This window comes from Malaclemys terrapin, chromosome 10, assembly GCF_027887155.1.
Source record: "Malaclemys terrapin pileata isolate rMalTer1 chromosome 10, rMalTer1.hap1, whole genome shotgun sequence".
Taxonomy (NCBI): Eukaryota; Metazoa; Chordata; order Testudines; family Emydidae; genus Malaclemys; species Malaclemys terrapin.
This window is the reverse complement of record NC_071514.1, coordinates 48216824-48224252: the sequence shown is the minus strand read 5'-3', so window position 1 is coordinate 48224252 and position 7429 is coordinate 48216824.

The window sequence follows — 7429 nt, the reverse complement described above, 5'->3', positions numbered from 1 at the left end:
TTCTCTGTATTTTCCCCCAACTGATAATGTAGTGATACAGCAACCACCTTGATGCCTGTCCAGCACTCTGTGCTCGATTGGTTTTAACCCTTGTGCTACCAGCCAGGAATGCGGGGAGGTTTTTATTACTAAGGCAAGGGATGTTGATTGAAGGTCTTGAGCTGTGTGTGTATATTCTTCTCTGAGTCTGTCACTCTGGGAGTCAGATTTTCCTGACATCTATAACTGGGAACAAATATACTGAAAATACTGGTGAAGGTAAGCAAATGGCTTCTCTCCCCTTCCCCGTTTTAGGTCACTGTTGTAATTAATTTAGATGCCCATGTGAGGTTTATACCCCCTCTGGGAAATAACAAGTAGGGTTGATTGAGAAGTGAGTAAACAGTCCTGGAGAGAACCTGACTTGACTACTGAATGGAGATGGGCTGAGGAAGTAGCTTTCTGATCTGGATTAAATTTTGATGAGGAGTCAGGTTCAAGGCCAATCAGTTCTAGGGTTTGAGCTTGATGGGGCCAGATGCTGGGAACCTTGCAATGCTGGATGATCCCGTGACAATCTTGAATGATCTACGTCTCATGAGATTGTGAGATTTCTGCCATCTTGTGAGATGTTCTTGTAGAATGCTGGCTGCATCTGAACCAGGCTTAGCAAATAGAAGGGTTCTGAGTTGGAACCAGAACCATATGGGCAGGTTCAGATTTGGAGATTCAAATCCAAGCCTACCCTCTAATCTTAAAGGGATTGGATTTGAAGTTCCAGTTTTGGCCCACCTCTAGTTCCAAATTCCCATGGTTTTTCAGGCTTGGGTTTCTACCAACATTAGAGGTAGAGCACATAGTGTGGAACAAAGCACTCGGGTTCTAAAGGCTTTGAATTGTCTTGGTTACTGGGCCAGTAGATGGCAGAGTAGAAACATATAGGAATAAGGGAACAACGTGCTAAGCAGAATGTATGTCTAGCCCATGGTCGAAGAAAAGGATCTGGGGTGATTAGTGTGGATAACTGAATTGAGATGAGCAAAACAGAAGTACCTTACTTAAAAAGAGACAACAAATGGGTGATACTGTTTCCCAAAAGAGCCCTGGCTAGACTGTCTGGAATACTACATTCTGTGTTGGTTGTACAATGCAACAGAGAATATATGTTTTAGGGCTGCATCAGGGGTGTTGCGGAGTATGGGCTGTAGGATTTGGCTCCTACAGGGGATGGATCTGTTTTTACAAAAAATGCCTGTGGGTCTGAAAGATCTACGTTATGAAGAAAGGTTATAGGAGCTAGGATTGTCCTCTGGAAAAGAGTGGTAACAGTGAGCCAGTTGAAGTTTTAAAATGTTAGAGGAATGAATAAAGTCAAAGGATGGAGTAGAATTTTCACATTAGTGTGAGATTCAAATCCTCAGGAGTCTTATTTAAAGATAAAGGGAACTTAGACTGACTTTATATACATTTACTTCAGTAATGGAGACTTTAGTAATGTGTCCAGTAATCATGGCAAACATAAAGTTACCCAGTGATTGAAGGCAAATAGTATAGAATGAAACCTGTCTTAGATGACTGCTCATGGGACTGGCAAAATTAGTTGCTTAATAGAACTGGCTGCCTCATAAAGGTGATGTAACTTCAGATATGGAGCAATACTTATTCTGCAAGTAGTCCCATTGAAATCAATGGAACTTCTCATGGAGTAAGGCAGGGGTAGTCAATTATTTTTGTCAAGGTCCACATTTCTTGGTCAAGGTATAGACTCCAGAGAAAATAATTTTAAAAATATAATAATGATAATTAATAATAATAAAGTACATAAAAAATGGGGGTCCATTCAAAAGCATCTGGTGGTCTGGATTTGGCCCATGGTCTGCCTAATGACTACCCCTGGAGTAAGGTAATACTGTGAGTAAGGGTGGCAGAATCTGGCCCTATGATTTGTACAGATTTTACTGAAATCAAGACATTTGTTTTAGAAGAAGATTGAGGAGTTTGGTGAAAAAGCATGAAGTTCCTTATGATCTATTTTATCTAACTAGTGGGCTAGGATCTGTATTGGTTTTATTGCTTAGATCAGTGGTTCTCAAATTTTTGTACTGGTGACCCCTAGCAAGCCTCTGAGTGCAATGCTCTCCCCCGCCCCCCCAAATTAAAAACATGTTTTTATATATTTATCACCATTATAAATGCTGGAGGTAAAGCGGGGTTTGGGGTGGAGACTGACAGCTTGCAACCCCCCATGTAATAACCTCGCGACCCCCTGAGGGGTCCTGACCCCCAGTTTGAGAACCCCTGGCTTAGATGGTAATTAACTGATGTCTACAAACATGTAAAGCACTAATACATTTCAAGATTTATTATGCTAATCATTTGAAATCTTTGGGATCATTCCTTGGAATTTACATCCTAACTTGACAGAGATCTAAAGAAGGAAGGGAAAATGAAACAGAATAGCTATGTAATAGAGTCATGGCAACAGCTTCATTTGAAGATTATTTTATAGAACTAATGCTGAACATAGCTGCAGAGATCTCCCCTGAAGTCTTTGCTACATAGAGTAAACAGTCTTTAGCTCCCAAAGAGAACTGCTTTTAAAGGTGATGTGCAAAGGTTGGTCAGTTCTTTTTAAAATAACTTGTGCCCTTTTATAAGGCCTGGAAGGTTTGTGTGCTGAATTTTTAATATAAAGACTTCCTTTCTCCCACATGTTTGTTAGGGATTGGAGTTAAATAAATGCTAATGAAAACAAAGCATTTTAAATAGTCTGCTGGCAAATCCTTTTCCCTCTCAATTGCTCAACATTCACTTTCTTGTGATGTCATTTCACTAGTTCTCTATTCACCATAGAGTCTTCTAGGGTAGATAATACCTGAATTTGTAATATCAAAAGCAAGCAGATTTTTTTTTCAGGGGGTAGGGGAGGCAAACATTTTCAGATCTTCATTATCAAAGGAGCATAAAAAGATTACAAACCATTGATAAAACTTTAAAAGGGGATGGGGATATTTTACTGACTGGTTATCAGGGGCTTCAGGAGTTCTTTTTATCCCAGCTGTTAAGGGAGCTGTTTGGCACATCTGACAGGGCTAGGGGCTTGGGCAGGAGGGATAAGGTTGACAGATGGTCCTTAGAAGCTGAGTTATGACTGGAAGACTGTGGCTTCGTGCCAGAGTCATTTGGCAGATGTTCAAAACCACTCTGTAGGGGTCATGAATTTGCTCTGTGTTCCAGGTCATTTCCCCATTAGCACTGTCCAACCCAGCTCATGAAGAAACTTTTACCAGTTTCCAAGAAGAAAAGGTCACTGCTGTCTAGGGTGGAGGAGGCTAATTGGCTCATCTGCGTTCAGTGCTGGCCTGGGTGGATCTTGAGGGTAATCCATGTTACATACTTTCTCTGATAATATTGCAATCCTGTTTCTATATGTGGGTTGCTAGTGAGAAGGGGTTATTGCAGTGTAAAAATCTTTTTCTTAGTCGTACAGCTTCTAAGATTTACTTTTATTTGTTTGTTCCCAATGACCATTTTATGCTGAAGATCTTTAAGACCCAGGTGCCAGATTCAGGAGACCAAATTCAGCCCTGGGTATCAGTGGATGCAGCTCCACTGACTTCATTTTACAGCAGGGCTAACTTTGGCCTGTTCTTCTGTCAGACGACTCTTGTTTCTCTGCCTGGTGAGGAGGCAGCTTGCATGCTGATGATGGAGCCTGTTTGCACACCTAGGAGTAAACTCAGAGCTGTGCAAGATGGTATAAATTCTGTGTTGGCAAGCAGGTTTGAGTCTAAACTGCTGTAATTTACACACTGAGGGGCCCGGGGAGAGTGAGTGTAGCAATTAGAAGAACCAATAGGAGGATGTAAGATGGTATCAGTTAAAGCATCCCACTTCTACTTTAATTTGAACCATCTTAGACTCACTTATAGACTGTGGGCTTTCCTCTACCCCAATGACAGGCTCTGCTCTGTAGAGTAGAAGAAGCTGACCTATGGTTAGGCTCTTGGCCACATTGCTTTATCCTACTTCCTACTGAACTCCCTTGATAGAATGATCATCCTTTTTCTTACCTTGTGTAGATTCACATCTACTGTTATTTTTCCAGGTAAACAGGTTGCAGATAGAAACGGGGCTCGCAGACCTCCCAGCCACAGTGGGTGTGTCTACTGGGAAGGGCAGAGCCAAGCATCTTTACAGGGGCCAATGGGCCATAAAACATAGGACTAAAAGTATCCTTTAGAAAAATGTCCATGACTTGCCCATAAAGTGGTCCAGAGATCACTGAAAATTGCTTGACCAAACAGATCTGTTTTAAGCTGTGTCTTAAAGCTGGCCATTCTTAGGCCCCGTCAGGAGGAGCAGATCCCAGAGGTGTGAGCCCTTCACTGAATATATGCTGCTGCCAGTCTTGCTTGGGCCTGGGGCAGAGGCGCCTCCTCAGATAATTAGGTCTCTGGTCATGTATGTCTTTCTCCAGTGGTAATTGCCCTTAGTATTGGTGTTGAGATTCTTGGGAAGAGAGGTTGCTTCTTCAGTTAGCTATATGTTATCATCCTCGTGGGCCTTTCTTTTGTTTCATTTGGTTCACCAATGCTGCTTCTGCCTCTAAATCTAGCTGAGGAGTGAGACCACAGGAGAATGGGCTGTTGGCTGCATTGCTCCTAAGAGGTGACTAAAACTTCGTAAAGCACAGCTACAGTGTGAAGGAGGAAAAAATGTGTAGTTGATAGAGGTTACTCCAGGGGACTCACTGCTGCTAGACATGTCCTCTGATCTGTGGGAAGTGACATGCTCTCTAGAGTACTGTAAATTCCTCCTTCCGTGTCAGTGTTACAACCCTGAAGCCAGAGCTCTAAGGAAACTTGAGATCCTATACTGGGGTAATAAAGATCTACAAATGGCTACCCATAAAGGATCTGCTATTATAGGTCTGGGCCATCCATGGATTTGCATGGTGCCCAACATATTTAAAATGTTCTGACTCCTTCTCTTTATTGTATAAGAACCGGAGTATTCATACCAGAACAGGCAAGTGATGCTTCCAGCTAGATTCCTTGTTTCTGATCGCAGCCAGTGCTGGGTGTATCTGAGAGGAAGGCATAAGACCTCAGCACTGATAATGCCTCCAGTTGTACTATGCTGTATTCCACAGTGGGAGGGTCCAGATTTCTTCCTGACTCCCATGAGCCACAAAGTTCAATAACCATTATGACTTTTCCCCTTCTAGTATAACTGCAGCTACTGACAGAAATGTCTAACCATTCTTCCATTTTACTGAACTATTTATAGCTCAATAATTCCCTAAATATTAAAATTTCAATAATCTCAGTAAAATCCTTCAATCTTGAAATTTACTAAACTATTGCATCAGATATGCCCTGCAGCAGTGAGTTCCACATGTTAATTATACTAGTATGTGGGATAATGAAGTATTTCTATCTCTCTATAGCAGGTTTGAGTTTGGGCTGGTGTGTCCCTCTCATAATACAGCAGTGAGCATTTCAGGTTGTTATTTAATTCTGGCAGAACTTTTAAATAATGTTCTAGTTGGTGAAAAAATGTGAACACACACACAGGAGCCAGAGTCACAGAAAGAACAATCTGATTCTGATATTCCTTTGCTCACTGGCTACTGTGATATGACTAGATGAGGTTTTTGTTCAGTTTCTTTATTTATTTAATTTAGACTTCCCTCTCTCCCCCTCTATTTTAATGTTCTATTCTGGGAAATTATTGATCAAAAGGAGAAATGAGAGACACACGCACACTAATAGGCGCTAAGTACATATTGACACAAGATGTAATCAATGTGGAAGCTTAGGAAGAGCTGAATCAGCAGGGACCTCCCTGCCAAAAAACACACAACCTGTAATTTAATTTAAAAAGAAAACCTCCTCAATGTCTAGAGAAAGTTTACGGCTCTGCACAAAAGCCCCGTTGTGTGAAAACATTAAACCAACTCTGAATGAAACTAAACAATAGAAGGGATCCATTTCTAAAGCAGCTGCAGAGCGACTGACTTTTTAATTTCTAGACACCTTTCCAAGTTCAAATCCAGACATGAAAGGTCCCAGAGAGCTGAATATACTTGCTGTAAAGTATTTTGTCACTTTATGTATTGATTTGAAATATTAGTGAAAATTAATTAGGGAAAGTTTATATTATTGTCACTTTTAATAGGTCCTTGTGTTAAATCACACACACGAGTTACAGTTGAACAGCAGTGCCTCATACCTTTCCAGAGCACTGAGTGCACCTGTACTTAAACCTTGTAAAACCACGAGATAAGGAAACACAAGCCCTGCCACACAACCTTAACTGTGCCCACTGGAGTGGGCAAGAGCCACTGTAAGTATATTTCAAGCAGGCCTGCCCTGTAATAAGTAGATCTGAGGAACAACAAAGTCAATGTGCCTTTTTCTGTCCCCCAGAATTGTATTCTTTCATTTGTCTGCTTGCGCTCCAACTGCCCTTCAGGACAGCTGGATTGCCTGGTGTAGCAGCTCACGCTGCAATATGAGGAGGGGTGCATCTGCATCCAGAAGGATCATGGACCCCTCATTTCTGTGCTGCATTACGTGGGCTGAACAATAGAAGAGCATGGTAGTCTATTCTTGCCATGTGTCTCTGGAGTTGTCTGGTAGCACATGACAGGATGCATGGAAGTGCAGATGATGTCCCAGACGGCATTACTGGACAAGGGGGAAGAGGTGGTTTGTGCAGAGTAGGTGCAATGGTGGAGTGTAGTGAGGACACAGTCTGATGGTTTCTCTTGGTGTCCCCATGTGCTGCGTGCCCCAGCACACCATGTCATCTGGAAGGATAGAGTGCCATGATGGGCAGGGCATCCCTCAAAGAGAGCAGAGTTAAGGTTGCTGGGTGGCGCTGGTGTGTACCTTAACCCTTTAGTCCCTGCTTTTCAGAGGTGCCCTTGACATCCTGGAAGGGTACGAGGCACTGCCAATCAACCTTCACAAAGTTTTTGGGCAGTGAATTTCCCTTTTTTTTGAGGAAGTGATGGTAGTGAGGGGGACATGATTGGGGGCACTTGTGGAGGGCATAGGAGTCTTCCTGGGAACACTTCACTGCCATTTAGCTACCAGCTCTGCCCTACCCCTGGCCCTCCATACCCCTAGTGAGGCTGGAGGAGCCATGGGGAGAGAGGAAGGTGGTAAACAATGGGTAGTAAGGAGCACTGGCGGCAGCAACAGGGAGCAGAGGGAGCCCCAAACTCCACACTTCCCTCTTAGAAAAGTGGAAGAGGATCTGCATAACCCTCTGCCCCTGAGAAGGACTGCAGAGGTGTGAAGTGGCCCATTCAGCTCAACTGGTATTCTTCTACCCCGTTCCCAAAGTCTGCCTCAGACCCTGCTGTGCAATACCCCTGTTAGAGCAATTTGAATATTAAACTCAGCTCCTTACTGCAAAGGGGGGGCATGATATGCGG